At 42.6% G+C, this 21,789-nt stretch overlaps 1 protein-coding gene across 1 annotated transcript in view; it reads right to left on the bottom strand.

The window, feature by feature from the left end:
- The window catches only part of Myo6 (myosin VI), a 122,800-nt gene extending 112,412 nt beyond the window's left edge, over window positions 1-10,388 (bottom strand). Inside the window, 1 exon segment of the mRNA XM_076918064.1 lies at window positions 10,199-10,388. The gene's annotated coding sequence lies outside the window, so the exon portion shown is untranslated.
- Between the last annotated feature and the right edge of the window lie 11,401 nt (window positions 10,389-21,789).

The following is a 21,789-nucleotide window of genomic DNA, read 5'->3' as shown; positions in this document are numbered from 1 at the left end:
CACACACAAACAAAAGGGCAACTTTTAAAAAATTTTTAAATAAAACAAAGTTTTAGAAGTTGTTACAAACACTTTAGGTCACCTCTTTAAAATAATAAAATAAGATAAAATAAAACCTTTCAGAAAGAACACTCAAATAGACAGTTCCAGAGAGCAGCGCTAATGTAACGGATTCCAAACCTACTCATTTTGATCACACTGTTTGTAGGAAAAGAAAAACAAACAAAAACAAAAACAAAACATTCTTTTTTAAAACCTCAATTATGGAATACAACCAGAGGTATCCTGTATTTGAATTTGAATTTGTAATTTATATATATTTCTCAATTAATTTGCTTCTAGGCAGCATGGCTAAGATGGCTAACCTTCATTAAACACGACTAAATTGGGAGCTAGAGAGATTGCTCAGTGGTTAAGAATCGTGTTGTTCTCCCAAAGAACAAGGGTTCGATTCCCAGCACCCACATGGTAGCTTAGAACTGTCTGGCTCCAGGGCACACAATGCACGTGATACACAGAAATAAATGCAAACAAACACCCACACCATACACATAAAAGGAAAGCTTTTTTTTTATTTATAAGTTCACTTATGATTACCTAGGAGACACATTGCTGAGTGTGTCCGTGAAAACATTTCCAAAAGATTTACTGGAGGAGGAAAATCCACCCAGAATAGGGCAGCAAGGGTCTCAAGCAGAATTTAAAGGGTAAATGGAAAAAGCCAGCTGAGGAGTAACACTCGTCCCTCTGCTTCCTGACTGCAGAAGCACTGTGACCAGCTGCCTCAGGCCCTCACCTCCACTCTTTCCCCACGATGGAATGTCTCCCTCAAACTGTGAGCCACCAAGAAAACCTGTCCCTGAAGTTGCTTCTGCCTGGTGTTCTGTCACCGCAGCATGAAAAGTGTCTAACGTAGTGACTCTTCCTTTTCTGAAAGCTGTTGGGCAGAGCTTCTTTCTGTTTCAGAAGATCCCTCAAAAGAAGAAAAGCTGTGACTGGCCTGTTACTTGGCAGAAGTACTGCCTGTATCCTCAGAACCTTTTGTACTGCCTCTGTAAGAAGGAAGAGAGACTTTCTCCAGCACCCTCCATCCAGGCATCCAAAGTGTCAAATTTTTCTAGAATTAGGATTGACTAGGGGCAACAGTTTCAATTAACAAGGGCCCTGGTTTCGATCTCCAGGACACACAAAGATAAGATTCCTGGTGAGGCTGGAGTGAGTATCCAGAAGAGAAAAAATCCAGGTAAAGTCAGGCACAAGAGTTCACATCTGTAATCTCCACACAAAGGAAGAAACTCCAGGTGTTCCAGAACAGCAAAACGAAACCCTGCCTCAAACAAACACTGACCAGGTAAGTAGAAATGCAAGCTTCAGAATACAAAGGACTTTGGTTGCAAATAATTTGTTAAGTTTAGTTATTTAAAGGGTTTTTTGTTTTTTTTTTTTTTTTTTTTACTGAAACCGATTTATTCAACTAAAAAGAGAAGACCCAATGATGAAAAATGGTATAGTAATGAAAATTATATAACAAACACAGAAAGCCATAATGACATGTTAATAATATATTTTAAAAGATGTACATGGCCGGGCGGTGGTGGCGCACGCCTTTAATCCCAGCACTTGGGAGGCAGAGGCAGGTGGATTTCTGAGTTCGAGGCCAGCCTGGTCTACAGAGTGAGTTCCAGGACAGCCAGGGCTACACAGAGAAACCCTGTCTCGAAAAAAAACCAAAAAAAAAAAAAAAAAAAAAAAAAAACCCCCCCAAAAAAAAAAAAAGAGTGTACATTATGTTTCTTATTAGGATAATACATTGATTGATGGTGATAGATAGACAATAGATGTTTTGTTAAATAACTGGATAAGACATCTTGATTACTTCATATACAAGTAGTCCCAAGCATTTACAAATGTATCGCAATGCTAACAAGTTATTTAAAGTCACCGAGAGAATGTTACAAATTCCCAGGGGTTCTAATTAATCTCGTAGCTCTTCTCCCACAGCTGTACCCTCAACTCTCCTATTCTGGGGAGGATGAGCCTGCAGAGAGAATCACTTAGTTCCCTGCCTGGGTTCTGCCAATGGAAATCACTGGCCAAGGCCTGAAGGCAGAAGCCAGGGAACCTCCCTTCCTCTAGCTCTGCCTCAAAGCCACAGCTCCCACTGGTCCTCCTCCACAGGGCCAGATGGCAGCCCTGGTGATCTCTGGAGAATGGCGGACTTCTAGCTCCGCAGTGCTCAGCACCCTTGTTTGCTCTCTCACTGCTGCAAGCACTTGCCGTGATTTGCATCATCAAGAAGAATCCTCTTTCCTACGAGTGCTTTTTTCCTGTTCTGACTGGTACCACTCTGCTCACTCAGTAGTCCACACTAAAGAAATCTAATTAAGGCTTTTTTTTTTTACGACTTATACAAGCATATTTTTTATTCCTGCTATTTTTATAACAGTTTAAAGGTTACATACTAATTCACTCTAAACAAAGCTAGGTCATCACAATCTAATTAGTTATGAAACCAAACACTGCATTGCCCTGACTCAATATAAATGCTATAAGCTTCAAGGAAGCTCTTTAAAAAGAAGGAAAACTCAGTGAAAGGATTCTGGTAGGGGATATTTCACTTCCATTTTCCCCACCTCTCCTGTATGATCCAAACCACTTGCTTTCACTGTTGAAGCCCTTCCTAAGAACAGGAGGAAGAAAGCTTTAAGCCAGCACTTCTCAAACGTTGGTATGCCAGTAAATCAAAGGTAAGCTTATTAAATGCTGACACTCTGGCCCTGCCGTCACCTTCTTTATGTTTTACCAGCTCCCAGGGTAATTTCAAAATGAACAGGGGCCACCTTCAAGCCTCTAACCTACTCTCCCTTCCTTTCTTCCTTCCTTCCTCCCTCCTTTCCTTTCCTTCCTTCCTTCCTTCCTTCCTTCCTTCCTTCCTTCCTTCCTTCATTTATTTTTGGATGAAAGGACACACATAGCCAAAAAGAGGAGAAACAATGATCAATATGGGGACATTCTGAACCATTCTGTGCCTGGACTGCTGCCAACTGAAGAATCAGAAGTGAAGTCAATTAAAAAAAACAACCAGGCAAGCAAACACTGCCTCCATTTTACAGTGAGAAAACTGAAACTAAATAAATAAATTTGACCACCAAGTTAATTAGCAAACACCAAGACCTCCTGGGTGTGCCTATGGTCTCTTCCCAGTGAAGGTGACCCATAAACACTCCTGTTTAAACGCCCTTTGGAATCGGAAGCCCCAGAGATTTCACAGGAAGGCATAACCCTAAGGGACAAGCATTATCAAGGAAGGCCCTCCTATCTGTCCGACCATTCCCATCCCTCTGGCCTCTCCCCACCTTCCTCCTTCACCAAGGCCTTCTGCTTTCCACCTTCCGACACACACAGAAGTCAGTGTATTTGTATAAGCACGCTGTCCACATATGCTCCACCTATTACATGCTAACTACCGCAAGGGATTTGACTGTCCGGATTCAAATGTCGGCTGGGAGCTTGAGCAAAATCTTGATCTCTGTCTCAGTTTCCCAATATGTAAAATGAGTCACAATGCCAATCCCAAGGGTGACAATGTGACTACCACCATGCCTCAATTACTCTTGTGGTATAGTATCTGGCACACAGCAAAACGGCAACAAGCAACAGCTACAATTTAAATGACACCGACTCCTCTTAGACCAACACATGGGCCCGGGGCTCTATTAATTTTCTTGGTCTCATGTCCTGATACTGTGATGAGTAATGAAACATCCTGGTATTTGTGTGCAGCAGAGGTGACACAGTGTTATACCCTGGTGGACTGGGAGTGTCCAGGAGGAGAATATTTTAGGGCAAATAAGTCTTTCCATAGCCCTCAAATTACACTGCTTTGACAACTGTCTATTTCTCAATGTTAGAGTCAGCCCTGTTGATTACATGCTGGAATGAAAAGTCTATAATTAGCTTAATTCAAAACAACAATGAGATGTCACTCAGCCCAAGGACTTGGCCTTACTATAATCACTGTATCCCCAGGACCAAGAACAGTGCCTGATCTCTCAATATTTTAAGATATGTGTGTGTGTGTGTGTGTGTGTGTGTGTGTGTGTGTACACAGGTGCCCTGAAGCCAAAAGACAGCACTGGATTTTTTTAAAACTGGAACTGCAGGCACATAAGGAGCTGCCTGATCTGGGTGCTGGAAATTGAACTTAGGTCCCCTAAACAAGCAAAACTGACTGTTCAGTCAGTTCTCCAGCCCCTCAAATATTTTTAAATGAATTAAGGGAACCATCATACACACACATGTGAGTGCACACACACACACCATTAATGATTCCTAACCAAGAGTCATAACCATTAGATCAACACCAATAAACTAAGTAATAAAGGTTATTTTCAGAATTCTCCAAGAACATTTCTCTTTTATTTATTACAAATACATATAATTTTTGTTTTATTACACCTGTAATCCCAGCACAAGGAACTGAGGCAAGAGAGTGGCAAGCTGAAGACCAACTTGGCTACATGGCAAAACTCTGACTAAAATCAACAACAAAAGAAGCAAAATTTAAGCCGGGCAGTAGTGGCACATGCTTTTAATCCCAGCACTTGGGAGGCAGAGGCAGGTGGATTTCTGAGTTCGAGGCCAGCCTGGTCTACAGAGTAAGCTCCAGGACAGCCAGGGCTACACAGAGAAACCCTGTCGAGAGAGAGAGAGAGAGAGAGAGAGAGAGAGAGAGAGAGGAAGAAGAAGAAGAAGAAGAAGAGGAGGAGGAGGAGGAGGAGGAGGAGGAGGAGGAGGAGGAGGAGGAGGAGGAAGCAGCAAAATTTGAGAGAGAGAGAGAGAGACAGAGAGAGGAAAGAAGCAAAATTTTTGATTTTTCAGAATTTTAATTATCTGGATTAAAATCATAATATGATGTAAGTTCCTTGCTGACAGACTAGTCCTAACACCAGGAAGTAGAGCAATACTGCCAAGAAGAGCCTTCCACCCTGGGAACACAGAGACAACATGACCCATCCTCAGAAATCCTTCTAAAGGACTACCTGACCTTAAACAAGTTAGTTAACTTTAAGTAATAATGTTTAGGGTTTTAAATCTTTATTTTCATACCTACAAAAGAAGAATAAACTTGCTATGCCTGTTTTATCAAGTTGTTTTAAGGGAAGAATACACCTAAAATTATTTCTACATCTATATGTATATGTCTTTTGGAGATATTAAAAAAGAAGATATTCACTTTTGGCATAAACACATTCAGATTTTCCTGGGAAAGGAGAGGGAGTGGCATAAGAAAGAGTCTCACAAAGCTGAGGTTGGCCTGAAACTCAAAGGGCTCTGCTTGCCTCCACCTCCTCAGTGTCGGGATTATACACAGATGCTACCACGCCCAGTTTTATACAGTGGTAGAAGTCAAACCCAGGACCTCACACATGCTAGGCAAGTGCTCTGTGAACTAAGCTACATCTCAAACCTCATTCGGTAGGGGGCGGGGGTGTTTTTCTTTGTCTGTTTGTTTTGTTTTGGGGGTTTTAATTTGTTTATTTTTTAGATGGGATTTTCTCGTATTACCCAGATTAGCTACAAAAAGCTGAGTTCAATCCTCGTGCCTCATCAACCTCCCATGTACCTGGACTACCTCATTGTAGATTTTAAGTGTTCCATTTCAAACCATATTTTTATATATCTGACAATCTTGGATAATTCCTAGATCCAAAGATCCCCATCATAACCAAAACTCTGCCACATGAAAGAGCTCACCTTGTAAAAGTGAATCAGCTGATTTCTTTCTTTAAAATAAAGATGTGCGTTTTTATTTATCTGTATGTGTCTGTGTGAGTACATGCTACACATGTATGGATGTCTGCAGAGGTTAGAAGGCACTAAATCCCCTGGAGGTGGATTTGCAGGTGATCGTAAGGTACCCAACAAGGATACTGGTAATGGAATTCTGGTCCTGCGGAAGAACAAGTACCCTTAACTGATGAACCATCTCTCCAACCCCTGGTTACTTTCAAATACAATAACAAGTGATGTAACACACACACACACACAAAAGATGCCTGTGTTCTTGCTGGGAGCTTCCCTGGTGGCATTAGTCAGCATGAGTGCTGGTGTTGCACCCTGTGTGAATATACACTGAAGGAATGTGCTTCGGTGTTTTGGTTTCACCCGATGCATGCTTTCTGCACAACCAATTATCTCCTCTCCTTTTAACACCAGCAAGATTTCTAAACACGCCAGAGTTGTGCTCTGGGTTTGATTTCCTAGGCTTCAGTACTCACAAAGAAAATTTTGGTGGATTTGTGGTAATTTCTCCAAATTTTATGTTATTGCTTTCTAATATTTATGTTTTAAGGTCATCAGCCCACTAAAAAAGCTAACGAATAAAAGCATACTATTGTAAACACAAAAGATCCTGGTACCTCTAAACATTACCTAATGCCTCAAAAACAGAACTTTTAAGTCATTTAACTAGGGTCGGTTATCAATTACCTGTACTCTGACCTCTTTCCAAAAGAAAAAAAACAAAGCATGTTACCATCAAATGCTAATGATTCATATTTAAGTCACTGGACGATTTTTTTTTTTCCACACATCTATCCAAAAGGCAAAGGACTCTGCCATTTCATTCCTTTAGGTGAATTACAGGGATACTCATGAAGCTTGATATATATATATATATATATATATATATATAGAGAGAGAGAGAGAGAGAGAGAGAGAGAGAGAGAGACAGAGAGACAGAGAGACAGAGAGACAGAGAGAGACAGAGAGAGACAGAGAGACAGAGAGACAGAGACAGACAGAGACAGAGACAGACAGAGACAGAGAGACAGAGAGAAATAGGGCTAGAGAGAAAGCTTAGAGGTTAAGAGCACTTGTTCTTCCAGCAGACCCAAGTTTGGTTCCCAGCACTCAAGCCAGGCAGCTCACAACCAAACATAGCTCCAGGTAAATGGGGTATGACATGCTTTTCTGGCCTCTACAGGCATTATCTCTCACACACACATACGAAAATAATTAATAAAGTAAATTTTCTTTAAGAAGCCATGACCATTTTGGTTAAAAGACATTATATAAGCTGGGTGTGGTAGTATATGCCTTTAATTCCAGTGTTCAGGAGACAGAGGTAAATGTATCCCTGTGGGTTAGAGCCAGCCAGGTCAGTCTCAACAATGAGTTCAAGGTTGTACTACATAGAGAGACTCTGTCCCAAAAATATAAAAAAGCAGGGGGTGGGGTTGGGGTAGCAAGATGGCTCAGCAGATTAAAAAAAAAAAAAAAAAGAAAAGAAAAGAAAAGAAAAACCACTTGCCAGGCAAGCAGGATGACCTGAGTCTGGCAAAAATTGACTCCACAAAACTGTCCTCTGACTTTTACAAGTATGCTATGTGTGGGCACACACAAATTATATACACACAATCATAAATAATTATTGTCCTAGGCTAAAGATATAGTTCCCCTGATAAAGTGCCTACCTAGCACCAAACTAGGTTTGACCCTAGTACTATGTAAATAAGCAAGGGCAGAGCTGCAAGCTCTGGCACTTGGGAGGTGGAGGTAGGAGGATGTCTTAAGCTTTATTATTATTTTTCTTTCTTAAATTACAACTATTTGTTCATGGCTATGTGCCATGGCATATGTGCGGTAGTCAGAGGACAATTCACAGAAACTGCTTCTTATGAGACCCAGGGATCCAGCTAAGGTCATCAGGGTTGCAAACAAGTGCTTTTACCTGCTGAGCATCTCCCAGGCCTGGATATCTTAATCTTGAAGCATGTTTCCCTCCTTAGGTTAAAGCTAATTGAATAACATTTAAGAGACAGTCACTGTATTTAAGAGTAACAATATAGCTCATTTGAAAGACAAGATATGAATACGAAATCAATCCAGGATTAGATTGCACTGGTAATTTCTATAAACCCATCAAAATGAAAAGCACATAATACTTAATACATGCTGGAACCACACCAGAAATGATGCCCCATCATTGGGTCACTGCTCAAGGCCTTGAGAAAGAAGACAGAACTCAATTAGTTCTAGACTCCATGCATGGCCTATCCCAGTTTACTCAGGGTACAGACTTCTAATCTCCAGATCAGTTCTACAAAGGGCTCTCAATAGGTCACCAAGTAAACGGAAATCAAGACAGCTTCTGGTGAAAGGGGAAGAGAGGCTTTGCTGTCAGAAGACTCCCATGTGTACTCAGAGTCTGGACTTTGACCCTCCAAGGCTACATGCAAGTATTAATTCTCTGAGCCTCTGTTTTCTCCTCTATAAAAGAAAAGATGTCAACCTGGAAAATTATTTTGTAATTTAACCTTACAAACCTTAAGGTTTTTTGTGTCACACCGCTACCAAATCACTAGTTCATACAAAATATCTCTTTCTGGGAATCACCATTATACTGTGTGAGATTTATCCAAATTGGAATGTGTTTTTCAAACTTTTATGTTTAAATAAGATGTTTTAGTACAGAAAATGAAAACCCCAGTACCCAGGGCCTCACACACAAACACACACAAGGCAAGGGCTCTACCCACTGAATGACATTCCCTGTCCTATGTCCTAAGTGGAGTTTTGAGTACCAAGAGAAAGTTAAAAATTAGAGAAATTTTTTTAATGTGGAGTTCTTATGTATTTATTCAGACCTTGCAATGGTGGAGATCTTTAAAACCATCTAAAGGCCTTTCAAAACCCAGATACAGACCAGTTGTCTAAACAATAAATGATCCACCACAGACTCCGGGCAAAGTCACAACAGGATGAGAGAGGAGCCTTCGGCTTCTCTCCGATTTCCTGGCCACTGTTATTTTAAAACTTGATAGTGTAAACAGGGGAAAATCCCTTTCAGATAAGCCCTATGGACTATAATTTGCATCGTTGTTTTTAATATATTGTTGTTTCTATTAAAAATCATAGTTGTTTTTTTGTTCACATAGTTGCTCATGTGTCTAGGTGCTAAAGATCATATGTAAAATCTATACTACATGGCTTTTTAACTGTATATTTAATCACAATACTCTTTTCTTAATGGTAGTATTCTGTCCCTGCCTTTTATAAGTAACTTTTGAAAACAAATACAAAACTTGAAAGGAAGAGAAAAAATAGGTAACAGACCACACACACACACACACACACACACACACACACACACACACGAAATAAAAACACTGCAGGCAGACGAGCATCAGACTAAAATGACTTGTATTTACCACTGTGCTTGTTTACTCCTGTGCAACTGCAAACACAGAAAAAGAGCGGATATTTAAAAGTCAATGAGCTGTCCTGAAGAACTGCATTGTTTCTGGCTCTTCCTCTGCCCACCCCCAACCTCCTTGTAGCATTTGTGGTTATTTCTAAAATTAATGCTAGAGGGAGGGCATTAAGGTAATTTTTTTTTTCCACTAAGCATTTCCCAGTTGGAAAACCACAAGCCAAGATGTCTTCAAGTTGAGTTAATTTGTACACAAATGTTGCTGATCCGCGGCCAACCTTTGGACCATCACCACCACCAAGCTCAAGACTCAGATTTTATGGTGTTACAGTCTCAAGGGCTGTTAAAAGCCCCAAGCTTTTCGAGCATCCTGCAACTGTACCACGAAAGCAAACTAAAGTTTTATTCAACACATATGAAATCGGAGCAGCGTCCGTATAGAGCTCCAGCAGTACCTCCACATTGGGATTTAAACAGACCTGCCCTACATACTTTATGCCGGATAAAATGTATCGCTGTGTAAAAGTTCCTGACATAGATTATCTAAGAATGGCCTTATCAAATTATTTCCTATTTAAAAATACAATACACAGCTAGCACGTTTTAATTAGTTTAAGACGTTTTGGAATTAAATAACGAAGTTATTTTCAGCAACACATCCATAAAACTCACACTCAAGACACTAGACCGCTTAGAAACTAAAATTCCAGCTTTGTAGAATGCTACCATAGTCTTCTTCTGCACAGCTAAATTATTAATAGTATCATTTGATCTTTACTTCTGACAACAAACTAGTCTGTATAGAATTTTCACTGTGCTTCCCGAGGAGAAAATAAAACTATCTCGAAGTGTCAGGTGGGACTCGTCGGGTGACAGGAGCCCCGCTGGCCCGAGAAGGGGAAGCCAGAGCTCCAGTCGGCGCCGGGTAGAGCAGAGGCCAAAGCGGTGAGGACAGGCAGGCGGGCAGGCGCCCACACTCACCGGGCGAGGCAGGTGCGCGAGGGGTCGCGGCCGTGGAGAGGCTGCCGGGCTGCGGGCGCGAAGGGCGAGCGCGACGCCGCGGCCGAGAGCGAGCACGGGAGACGTCGGCGGCCGGGATACGCTTCCTGCTGGGACAGATCCCGGATCGGTCTCCACCCGCCGGCTGGAGAGCCCCGCAGAGTGCCCAGCCTGCGGCGCACGTCACTGCTACGGAGCGCCCAAGGGGGCGGGAGGCGGGGCCGGAGGCGGGAGTTTGTGGGAGCGGGGCGGGGCGGCTGAAGAAGGGGCAGGTCTTCATTGGGGCGGGGACCGCCGAAGAGGCGGGGCCTTGGGGCAGAAGGGCTGAGAGGGGCGGGGTCCTAGGCAGCAGGGCGGAGCGGGCTCGCAAAGCGTAGGGTCTTAGGAATGAAAGAGCGGAGGGACCCGGCCTCAAGTCTAGGAGCGCCGGGGCGGCTGGGAAGGGGAGGCCTCTAGAGCCTCTCTAGGTCGAGAGGGGCGGGACCTCAGGACGCGCCGGGGAGGGGATGGTCGAAGGAGTGCTGCGTAGGGGCGTGGCCTAATGGCGTGAGGCAAGAGAAGGGCGGGGCCTCAGAGGTCTAGTAGGAGCGGAGGTCAGAGGCTCGGACCACATCCCTGCATCCCTGCGAGCTGCTGGCTGCAGGTAGCCCCTCACGAAATTCCCTTCCTCGCAGTGGTAGCTTTTTCCAGTGCCACAGCGAGGGTTCACAGCAAAGAGTCAGTTGAAGAAAAGTTGAGAGTGGGACAGGCGAACTGCGGAAGAACTCGCTTGTGGGGTTTAAGTGTGGCACGGCGGCCCATCCAGGCTTGTCCTCCTCAACTGCCTGTGTCAACTTTCTTCTGTTCAGTCCTTGGAGGTTTGGGCCACGGAAGAAAATGTTTTCTTCCCTGGCCGGCCTCCCATTCAGATATCATATTTAATTCTTACAGCCCCTGTATTTCCACCCTGCCCCCTTTGTGGTTGTTTATTTGGAGTCGTGAGAGAGAGACTCGGTCTGTAACCAGGCTGTCCTGGAACTCATCATGTAGCCTGCACAAGCCTTAAAATAGTGATAGTCCTTGTGGGCTGGTTTTATAGAACTGAGCCAACTGCCCACGCTTTATCTTTCCGGTTAATTTTACTGTCCTTTATAAGGTCATGTGTGAGTCATCGTTTTAAATTAAATATTACATTCCTATGCAAATTTGAGAACAAACATCTTCTTTACTAAGAAAAAAGGTGACTACAAAAACAAAATAAGGGACTGGCAAGTAGTTCAGCCAGTGAGGGTTCTTCAGCCCATCCTGAAAGCCCAGCATGTTTCAAGGGAACCAACTCCTCAAATTGTCCTCTGACCACCGGGCACTGTCTGGAAGATTCCTAGAAAAAAAAAAAAAAAAAAAAAAAAAAAACGTTTCAGAAATTCAAACTGGACCTGGTACCTCATGCTCGTGATTCTAGCTACTCAGGAGACTCAAGTTCAAGACCAGTGTGATCTGTTAGTAACATCCTGTTTCAGAGAGAGCTGGACTATAACTCCACAGTAGTATGCTTGCCTAGCATGAGAGGCACTGGGTTCAATCCATATCACCACAAAAATGCTAAGGGTCAGACATTCAGAGACGACCCAACAGGCTTGATGAAAAACTCCCGTTCACTGAACACATTTCAAATTCATAAGACAATAAGTAAAATTAGGGAAACTAAAAAAGGGGAAGAAAAACTAAGAAAGGAAGTAATTTACAGCAATCACAGAAATGTAGCTCCAGATTGCCAAAAGAAAAATCTCAACTATATCAGATTGTAAAATGAACTAAAGCCAGGGGCAAACTTATTTCTATAACTCCAGTGCTAGGATGAAGGAGGAGGATGGAGGGCAAGTAGAACCTTTGGGCTCACTGGCCAGCCATTCTAGCAGAAATGGTGAGGTCCAGATTCACTGAGACCCTGTTACAAAAAATAAGATGGCAAAAGACTGAAGAAGATGCCTGTGTTGGCTAGGTTTTTCATTTTGTTTTGTTTTGTTGGGTTTGGGGGGTTTGTTTTTGTTTTGTTTTGTTTTGTTTTGTTTTGTTTTTTGGCAGCTTCTTGCAAGATAGAGTCATCTGATTTGGAACTTCAGTTAAGAAAATCCCCTATCAAATTGGCCTTGTAGGCAAGCCTATGGGACATTTTCTTGAATGATAATTGATGTGGAAGGACCCAGTCCACTATGAAAAGTGTCATTCCTGGGTGGGCAGTCCCAGGGAATATCAGAAAGCAAACCGAACAAGCCAGGGCAAATAAGCCAGTAAGTAGGAATTCTCCATTACCTCTGCAACAATTCCTGCCTTCAGGTTCCTGTTTGGAGTTCCTGCACTGTCTTTTTCCCTTGATGATGGGTTGAGACATGAAATAAGCCCTAAGCTGGTTTTGGCTGGTATTTTATCACAGTAATTCAAAGCAGACTAAGGCAATGCCTAACACTGGGCTCGGCCCAAACACGCTGCAGGGACGCAGAATCAATTGGCTTCTTTAAAATGAAGATCATGGTGCTGAAGAGATGGCTTAGCAGTTGTGAGCACATGGTGGCTAATAACAACCTTTAACTCCAGCTCCAGAGAGAATCTTGCAGCCTATTCTAGCCTCGACAAGCACTGCATGCCTGTGGCACACAGACATACATACAAGTACAGCCCCCTACACATGAAGTAAGTATAAGAATAGCAAAATAGTAATAATAATAATATATTTCTTTAAAGAAAAATGAAGATTGCTACATATGTTTAATACATACCTTACTTAATTTTGAATTTGGCATAAAAATCTGTTTGCAAGTCAGTAGGTATTTTATTTACAGTTGCTTTTTGTGACTAATGATGCCCAAGAGTCTTTTCCTCCCTTTGCCTCCTCTTTGGTCTGTTTAGTCTCTTTGCTTCTAGCCTCGTGTCTCTCTGCCCAGTTCCTCTTTCTGTCTTCTACCATTATCATTTTGCAGGCCATCATCACTGCAGATCTTAGATAATCATAACCACTAGCCTAGATTTAAGATTCCAACAGTGAATGGTTCTCCACTATCCTCAGCAGAAAGTCCTTAAGATACCTTCCCCTGGACCCTTACATGCTTGGGGACTGGATCTGTGGGTTGATGCCTGCTAGGCAAGCCCACCACAACTGAGTTACGTCAGTCCTAAAATACCTGGTAAGATCCGGAATCTAGCCACCTTTTGCAAACCGGTAGTTCTTGTTTGATTAGCATAGTGGATTATTTCTTCTTTCTGTTTTTTTTTTTTTTTTTCAAGGCTCTTCACTGGTCATGTGATCCCACCGTTCACTACTATGTTCAAGCCCACAAGCTGAGCCACCAGGTGTCTGTCCTGGGAATCACTGTCTTCTCCATGCTTAGATGCCCAACCTCATTTCTACCCACAGCCTTCCTCCATGTCTCATACATTACATTCAAGTCATTCTGAAGGGCTTTTGTGTCCCCAAACACACACTCTATACTATTTACTACACTGGAGCACAGCCAGGCTAAACCCAATTATTTCTTCAAAACAAAGCCTGCTTGTCCTCTCCAAGAATTTTCCCTACCCGCCCTGATGGTAAATCCTAGGCATAATTCAGTTCTGTTCCCATCTTTCACTTAATATCTACTGTACAAATATCTCTTATAATACATATTACACTAATCGCCACCTAGGCCTACTTTTGTGTATTCTCTACTTGGCCTGTATACTCTTTGAGGACACAATAGGCAATCCTTTGGATTCCAAGTGTCAAGCACAGTCACTTTTTTGTTAAGTAGTGACTACAGGGCCCAAGATGTAACTCAGTGGTAAAGTATTTAATGGTAAATAAATAAATAGTGCCTACCAGTGGTATTATTATTGAATAAAGAAGAGGGACGGACAAACAGATGACGATTTTGGAAACTGCATAATGGAAGTAACTCTGTCTTTGTGGCCCTATTTACATGCCTTAATTTCTACATTGAGCCTCCACATCTCCCCCCCCACCCCCCGCCCCTCTGTTAACAGGGCTTCATAGATCACAGGAAGGCCCGAGCTTAGAGCTGAGGATGCTCTTTCTTCTTTTTTAAAACTTAATTAGGTCTTTGACAATTAAAGGGTCTATGATCCTCGCATAATGTACGCAGAGTGCCTGTGAGTGTGATGCAGAAACTCATCATCTACCTGTTCAAACTAACTTAACTAATGCTGACAGTCCTACTGACTGGCATTACTAGGACCTGTGCTCAGAGTTACACCATCCAGGGCTCCTTCTCTTCTTCCACTTTCAGAGTCACCAAATCCAGTTCATTACATATCCTAAATTATTCCAGAGTTGATACTCTACTCCATCATACTATGCGTCACCTTCTTTTATATGAACCCCCGATGTTGTTTCTGCTCATTCCAGCCCATTCTCTGCTCCATTCCTAGAGTTGCCTCCTGTCCAGTCTGATCACATCACCCCTTTGCCATGTCCCAATACCTTCAGCAATTCCTTTTTAGCTTGATCAAACTTGTCTTCTAAAATGCCTCTTACATCCAAACGTGTCCTTCCTTGTAAAATACAGTTTTGGCAAGAACCCTGCTGAATCCCTCAGCAAGAAGCACTGCCCTCAGCATCTCAGCCTCCACCATCCCCTCTGCTGAAGTCTGATCGCCCACATGACCTGAGCTAGCATCTCCTTTCCCCTGATGTTGTCTTTAAGATCTTCTCTGTCTACTAACCTCACCTTGGTCTTGGCTGTAAGTTCCCACTTGCAGCGAGTTCAGTGCAGAGCCCAGTCTCCCATTCCCTCTACAAAAACTCCATCACCATTGTCCCTGTTCCAGCCATCACCAGCATGAGTAAAGAAAGTCACAGTACAGTTATGCTTCAACAAATATCACTGAACATGGATTTTTTTTTTCAGTATCTTTTAGGTAACTAAAATTCACTACTGAAAGGCAAATGGAACCCTTCACAATTCTGGATGGACCCCAGTCAAAAGTGCTGTGATATTTTATATTTCTCTGTCTTCCAAAACTCAAAAGCCAGCCATGTTTGCTCAAACTTGGGAGAGTAAGACAAAGGGGTAGAGGAGATTGCAACAGTTCCAAAGCTAGTCCAGAGCAACATTGTGAATTACATTGGGCTACATTGTGAGACTCCATCTGAAAAAAAACAAAAAAAAACTTTCAGTTTTTAGCAAATGTTATTGCATTTGCTAAAAAGGGTTTTAATTTTTGTGTATTATTTTATCCCTTTAATGATGCTTCAAAATACTGAGTTTGTTTTGTTCATATAGAACTCTCAAACATAAAGCCTCATGCATGCAAAGCACACGATCTCCTGCTGTGATACTGCACCCAGCCCAGAGTACTGAGCCACCTAGGCACAGTGGCATTCACCTGCAATTCCAGCTGCTTCAGTGCAATTCCAGAGAGTCACTGGAGCCAGGAAGTCCATGCCAGCCTCAGCAACAGAATGAGACCTCAAAGCAAAAGACAGAGCAAGGGCTAGAGAGATGTCTCAATGGGAAAAGGTGCCTGTGCCTGAGTTCAGACTCCAGGACCTGTATGGCAAAGGAGGAAACATTCCACGCACGGTCCTCTGACTTCTGCCCTCACACCATGACATTTAGCATACTCCATGTGCAAAATAAATATATTTAAAAACATATTCTAAGAAAACAGAACTGTCAGCTGTGGTGGTGCAGACCTTTAATCCCAGCGGAGGCTGAGGCAAGTAAATCTCTGTGAGTTTGAGGCCAGCCTAGTGTACATAGTGACTTCCAGGATTGCCAGAAGGCAGCTCTATGTAGATACTCTGTCTCAAAACACAAACAACAATGGAGGAGGGGGAGAAGGGGGAGGAGGAGGAGGAAAGAAAGGAAAAAGAAAAGAAAAGAAAAGAAAAACAGATTATATCCTTTTATATTCTTGTCCCGGAAGGCTGATGTACTGTCTGCCTCAATAAATTAATAAAAATAGCAGTACTAAGTATAATTTATCATAATCACTACACGGCGGCATCATGCTAAGCCCTCTGAGCGATGACTCCACTCAGGACTACAGTGAGCATTTGCCTACGAGGTCTCTGAACTCGCATCTCAGTTGTGGAGAATGTTTCATTTTTATGTCTTGGCGGAAGCCAGAGGCCTGCTCACTTGGGAAAGTGATTTGGGCCAAAGTCCTTGTCATTACCTGTAGCTGGGGCAGAGGCCTGGCACTGGACCTGACCTAATCTATCAGGAAATGTGTGCAAAGTGATACAAAGATTCAGAGATGGGGACCAATGGTTCACAGTAGTGTGGGCAGCTGTGGCAGCCAGCTTTGCTGATGAGGGCAACAGTGCGCTCGTGCGGCCGCCCCTCAGTCTAGACAGCCAGATCTCCGCCATCTTGGGTGGTGTTGAGAGTTTGCTGGCTGCACATCGAAGCTTACAAATGTGATGATAGGCTAAATCTCAGTGAAGCCTGAGTGGATGGGTCCAGGTTATTGCTCTGAGAACTCATTTCCTGCTTTGCTCTTCACCTGTCTGATTATTATTAACCACAAGGTAATATTTAACTCCAACAGATTCAATTAGGCACTTCCAAGGCAGTGATTCCTTGAAACTTCCTTGATCTGTTTCAAGATACCACTGCTGCTTTTTAAATGGCATCTGCTTATTGCACATGATGATGCGTTTCAGAAGGAGAAATTCTTTAAATATATCATGTGACTTTACCATACTCGCCTAAGTGCCCCCCCCCCCTTTAATTTTTCCTTCTTCCTTCAAGGGAATAAGGCTATGAGCAAAAGAGTGGGACACGTGGGGTCCTCCTCTGACCTCCACAGGCACATGGGTAATACACCGACACACATGTGCAAGCACATACACATATGCACTGACACACACAAATGAAAAACTGAAAACCAATACATAGAGCCAGTGAGATGGCTCATCAAGAAAAAGCACTTGCTGCACAAACCTGACAAAGTGAGTTAGAACCCATGTAAAAAGTTGGGTGCAGCGGCTTGCCTCTGTAATCCCAGCACTCCTGTGGCAAGATGAAAGGCGGAGACAGGAAAAAAATGGAATAGCTATCCTGGACCACACTGCATAGTAAATAAAAAAAATAGAAAATAAGTAAAAAGTAGCAAGAAAGATTCTGCTTCATTCAACAAGGTATAAGTAAGGCTCAACTCAATTCTCCAAAATTGTCCTCAGATCTTCTTAGGTGTGATATGGCACACACATACCTGCAATAATACAACATATATCTCCCCACCCTGCTAAGGAAAATACTCTTTAAGCAAATAAATAAAATAGAATAGGTTTCCAAAAGGCATGTGAAAGCTTTCCTGAACATAGATTGAATGTGAAATGTGCCCTCATGGTTTGGAACTTCTGACGCCCAGCTGGTGACAATTTTGGGGAAGGTTGTAGGAATATTAAGAGGTGGAGACTCGATGGAGAAGGGCGTCACTCAGGGCAGGTCTTGTAGTTTTACAGCCCTGTCCCCATGTCACGACTATATAGTTCCAGACTGCAGATGCCACGTGGCCAACCACCTCCTATCCTCTTGCCGTACCTAACCATTTTCCTGTCTCCGCCTTCCATCTCGCCACAGGAGTGCTGGGATTACAGAGGCAAGTCCCCGATGGTCTGCACCTCTGATCCTCCCTTAAGTTGCTTCTTTTTAGGTATTTTGTCACTTAAACAGAAAAAGTAACTAGGACACTAGATATTGATAATGGTCTATTTCTTACCTGGCAAGATATTACATGGATGTGTTCACTGTGACTTCCCATTGTGACGGACCTTCATTCCCCTCTCCGTCCATCTGCCCCTCCCTACCTCCCTCCTTTCTTTCTGTTTGCTGTGTAGCCCTGCCTGGCCTGGAACTCTTGGTGATCTGCCCACTTCTCTCCCAACTGCTGATCTCAAAGGTGTGAGCCAGCACACACCTGACTTCTTTCTGATCTAAAGACAGGGTTTTGCTCTGCTGCTCAGTGTGATCCCCACTCCGCGGCCTAAGTGACTCTCCTGCTCTCTTGCCTTCTCCGTGTGGATGCCAACACTTGACCTGACGGGAGACACATTCACACTGGGGCGCATGCCCTACGTGACTCAAAAAAAAATTTTTTTCCCACCGACCCAGAAGCTTCTGAGCCCTGAAGTTTGGTTGTTTGTGAAGGCTTCATTTCATAGGTACAATTCTGTCAGTCACTAGGCACTGGTGATGACATCAGTCTCCAGCCATTTTCTCCTCTCTGGAGGTCTGAGTTCAAGACATAAGAGTAAAAAGAAATTTACAATGAAAGTGACATTGGGGAAAAAAAAATGTAAAGATAGAAGAGAAGCCAGTGTGAGCTTTGGTCACTTTGACCTTCACTGCAGGCACCTGAAAGTATTAGATCACTAAACGTTATCCAGCTCTAGGTGTCTACAGGACATTGTGCCTGCATTGTGGATGCTTGCTAGGTATATAGTTCTGTTTTTTCTGCCAGTCACTAGCACATGGCTCCTGATTTTACTCAACATTTAATAGACATTTCCTTCAAAGCAATGCTGCTTTAGAATAAAGTCTGTCCTTACTTGCTGCCTCCATGACACATTAATCTGTAATTATCTGAAGTCATGTTTATCAAGTTGTAGTTCCTGTGACTTCCAGGTAAAGTGTTTTTATTGTTGTTGTTTGTTGTGGTCAAGACAGGGTCTTACTACATAGCTCTGGCTGTTCTGGAATTCACTGTATACTTCAGGCTGGCCTCAAACTCACGGAGACCTGCCTGCCCCTGCCTCACAAATTCTGGGAGTTTTACAGATGTGTAAGTCATGTGTCACTAAAACCAGTTTAAGAAATTTGTTTTGAGATGAGAGCTCATATAGTCCGGGATGGACTTTTTCCTCACTGTGTAAGCAGAGATGACCTTGAAGTCCAGATCATTCTGCCTCCACCTCCCAAGGACTGACATTACAGGTGTGTGCTGTCCTGCCTGGTTCCAAGCAAAGCTGTTTTACATAATGTTTTTGTGTTTGATTAGCTAGGCAGGGAAGAAAAGTACCAGCTTGTAGCTATGGTACCCAGGCCTCTCAGGCTAACACCTGGCTAGTCGCCCCACAGTACAGGCTTCCTCCTGCTTCACTGTTTCTGAGCTGATTAGGAATAGAGGAAACTTGGCTGGTGACATGGCCCAGCGGGGAAAGGTGCTTCCATCTAAGCCTGATCATTTGAGTTCTGTCCCAGGACCCACAGGCCACTGCTGCAAGTTTTGTCTGATCTCTGTACATACTCCTCACCCCACAAATAAATAAACAGAAGCATTTTTTTTTTAAAGTAAAAAGTAGAGGAAACCAAAAAGGGCAAACATTACAATAAAAGATATTTGTTTTAGTCACATCATTAAAGATGTTAGAAATGTTTTAGACTCTTCATGCCAGAAACTGGGGAAAGAGCCCAATATGTATATATGCATGTATGTATGTGTGTGTGTGTGTGTATACTTGTATGTATGTATGTATGTATGTATATAATATGTACTATAATTATACAATATAATATATTCTATGTGTTATATACAATATTATATAATTATATATTATATATACATACATTAGAATATATATATATAGTTTTATGTGTATGAGTGTTTTGCCTGAGCGTATGTATATGCACCATAAAAATGTGAGGAGCTTTTAGAGATCAGAAGAGTGTGTTTGTTGGATCCCCTGGAACTGGAGTTACAGATGGTTTTAACTCACTATGTAGGTTCTGGGACTTGAACCTGGGTACTCTGCAGAAACAGCAACTGCTCTTAACCACTGAACCATCTCTCAGTCCACCAACTATGCTTCCTTATTGTGTCACTGTTACATTCCAGTTGAACGCTCCCATTCCCTAACCAGAGTTTGAACCTAATGCTTCACACCCTGTTCTCTTTCTAATGGAATGTTTATTAATAATGTGAAGACAAGCAAATTAAATTAACTCAGCTTAATTTAAAAAGTCCAAGGTACTTTCAAGGTATAATAAACTTTGAATGTTTATTTATTTATTTATTTATTTATTTATCACTCCAGATTTTATCACCCTCCGTCGTCCACCCAACGACTGTTCCATATCCCATACTTCTAACCCACCCTCTGCCTCCACAAGGCTGCCCCCGCACGCACCTGACCTCTAAACTCCCAGGGGTCTCCAGTCTCTTGAGGGTTAGGTGCATCATCTCTGATTGAGCACAGACCCAGCAGTCCTCTGCTGTATATGTGTTGGGGGCCTCATATCAGCTGGTGTATGCTGCCTTTTTTGCTGGCCCAGTGTTCGAGAGATATCGGAGGTCCAGATTAATTGAGACTGCTGGTCTTCCTACAGGGTTGCCCTCCTCCTCAGCTTCTTCCAGCCTTTCCCTAATTCAACTATAGGGGTCAGCAGAAAGTTTTTCTTTTGATGTTTTAAAATTCTCCATAGAGAAATGTGTTTAACTGTGTGAAACTGTTGTGGTGCAGATGTTACCCCAGCTGGTCAGGAGCCTGAGGCAGCAAGATCCCCCAAGCCTGGAGTAGAAGCCAGAATGGGCAACATTGAGATAGATACTGTCATTTTCTGTCTGATTTTTACCTGGGCCTGGGAGTGTAACTCAATGTTAAAAGCATTTGCCTGAGGCAACCAAAGCCTTGGATGCAAACCCTACAACCCCAGTATAGAGGAAATAAAAAATGAGCAGACCAATAACAATATTTAAGTAAACCAGAGAATTAGGAAGCACCCTGCCTCAGTATAAACCAGCCAGATAGTTCAGAGCTCAAAAATATCTTCCTAAACTGAGAATGGTGGTGTAAGTCTTTAATTTCAGAACTTGAGAGGGTCGCTGTGGTTTTGAGACCAGCTTGATGTACCTAAGTGACTTCCAGGTCAGCCAGGGCTATAGAGAAACCCTGTCTCAACCAAACCAAACCAACAAAACAAACAAGTAAGCAAACAAAAATTTCTATTATGTTACTGAAACTAAGCATTGAGAATTTTAAAAATGTGTATTTATTCATGTACTTATTACTGTGGTATGTGTGTGAGCATGTTACAGTGTAAATGTGAAGATCACAGAACTGTGTGGAGTCAGTTCTTTCTCTCCATCTTTAGGTGGGTTCCAGAGATCTGAACCAGCTTACTTCCCAAGCCCCTTTACTGAGTCATTTCATCAGCCCACTGACAATTCTTGAAATAAATACCTTTTATAACTTACGTAGCGGGGATGTATTATCAATGCATCTAAGTTGTTACTAGACAAAATATTACTCGTGTACATTTAAGTCTTATAGCATGTTAGATTAAGCCTTAGCATTGGCATTATACAAATTGCAATGGCAATATCACGTAATGTGTGTTTGTTAGTTGGCTGGCTTGTTTGTGACAGGGTCTTACTATGTAACCCTGGCTGGGCCACCAACTCACCATGTAGACCAGGCTAGCTATGGACTTGCAGCAATCTTCCTGTTTCTGCTTCCTGAGCGCTGGAATTACAGATATGTGGCCCCACAGCCGGCGTTTATGTGATGAATTTTTATAGGAATTTTTTATAATCAGAATTCATCTTGTTATTGCTTTAGAAAGAGTAAGAATTGTTTCTCAGCTGTG

The sequence above is a fragment of the Arvicanthis niloticus genome, chromosome 21 (genome assembly GCF_011762505.2).
Source record: "Arvicanthis niloticus isolate mArvNil1 chromosome 21, mArvNil1.pat.X, whole genome shotgun sequence".
In the NCBI taxonomy this organism is placed as follows: Eukaryota; Metazoa; Chordata; class Mammalia; order Rodentia; family Muridae; genus Arvicanthis; species Arvicanthis niloticus.
This window is presented reverse-complemented; position numbering and strand designations above follow the sequence as displayed.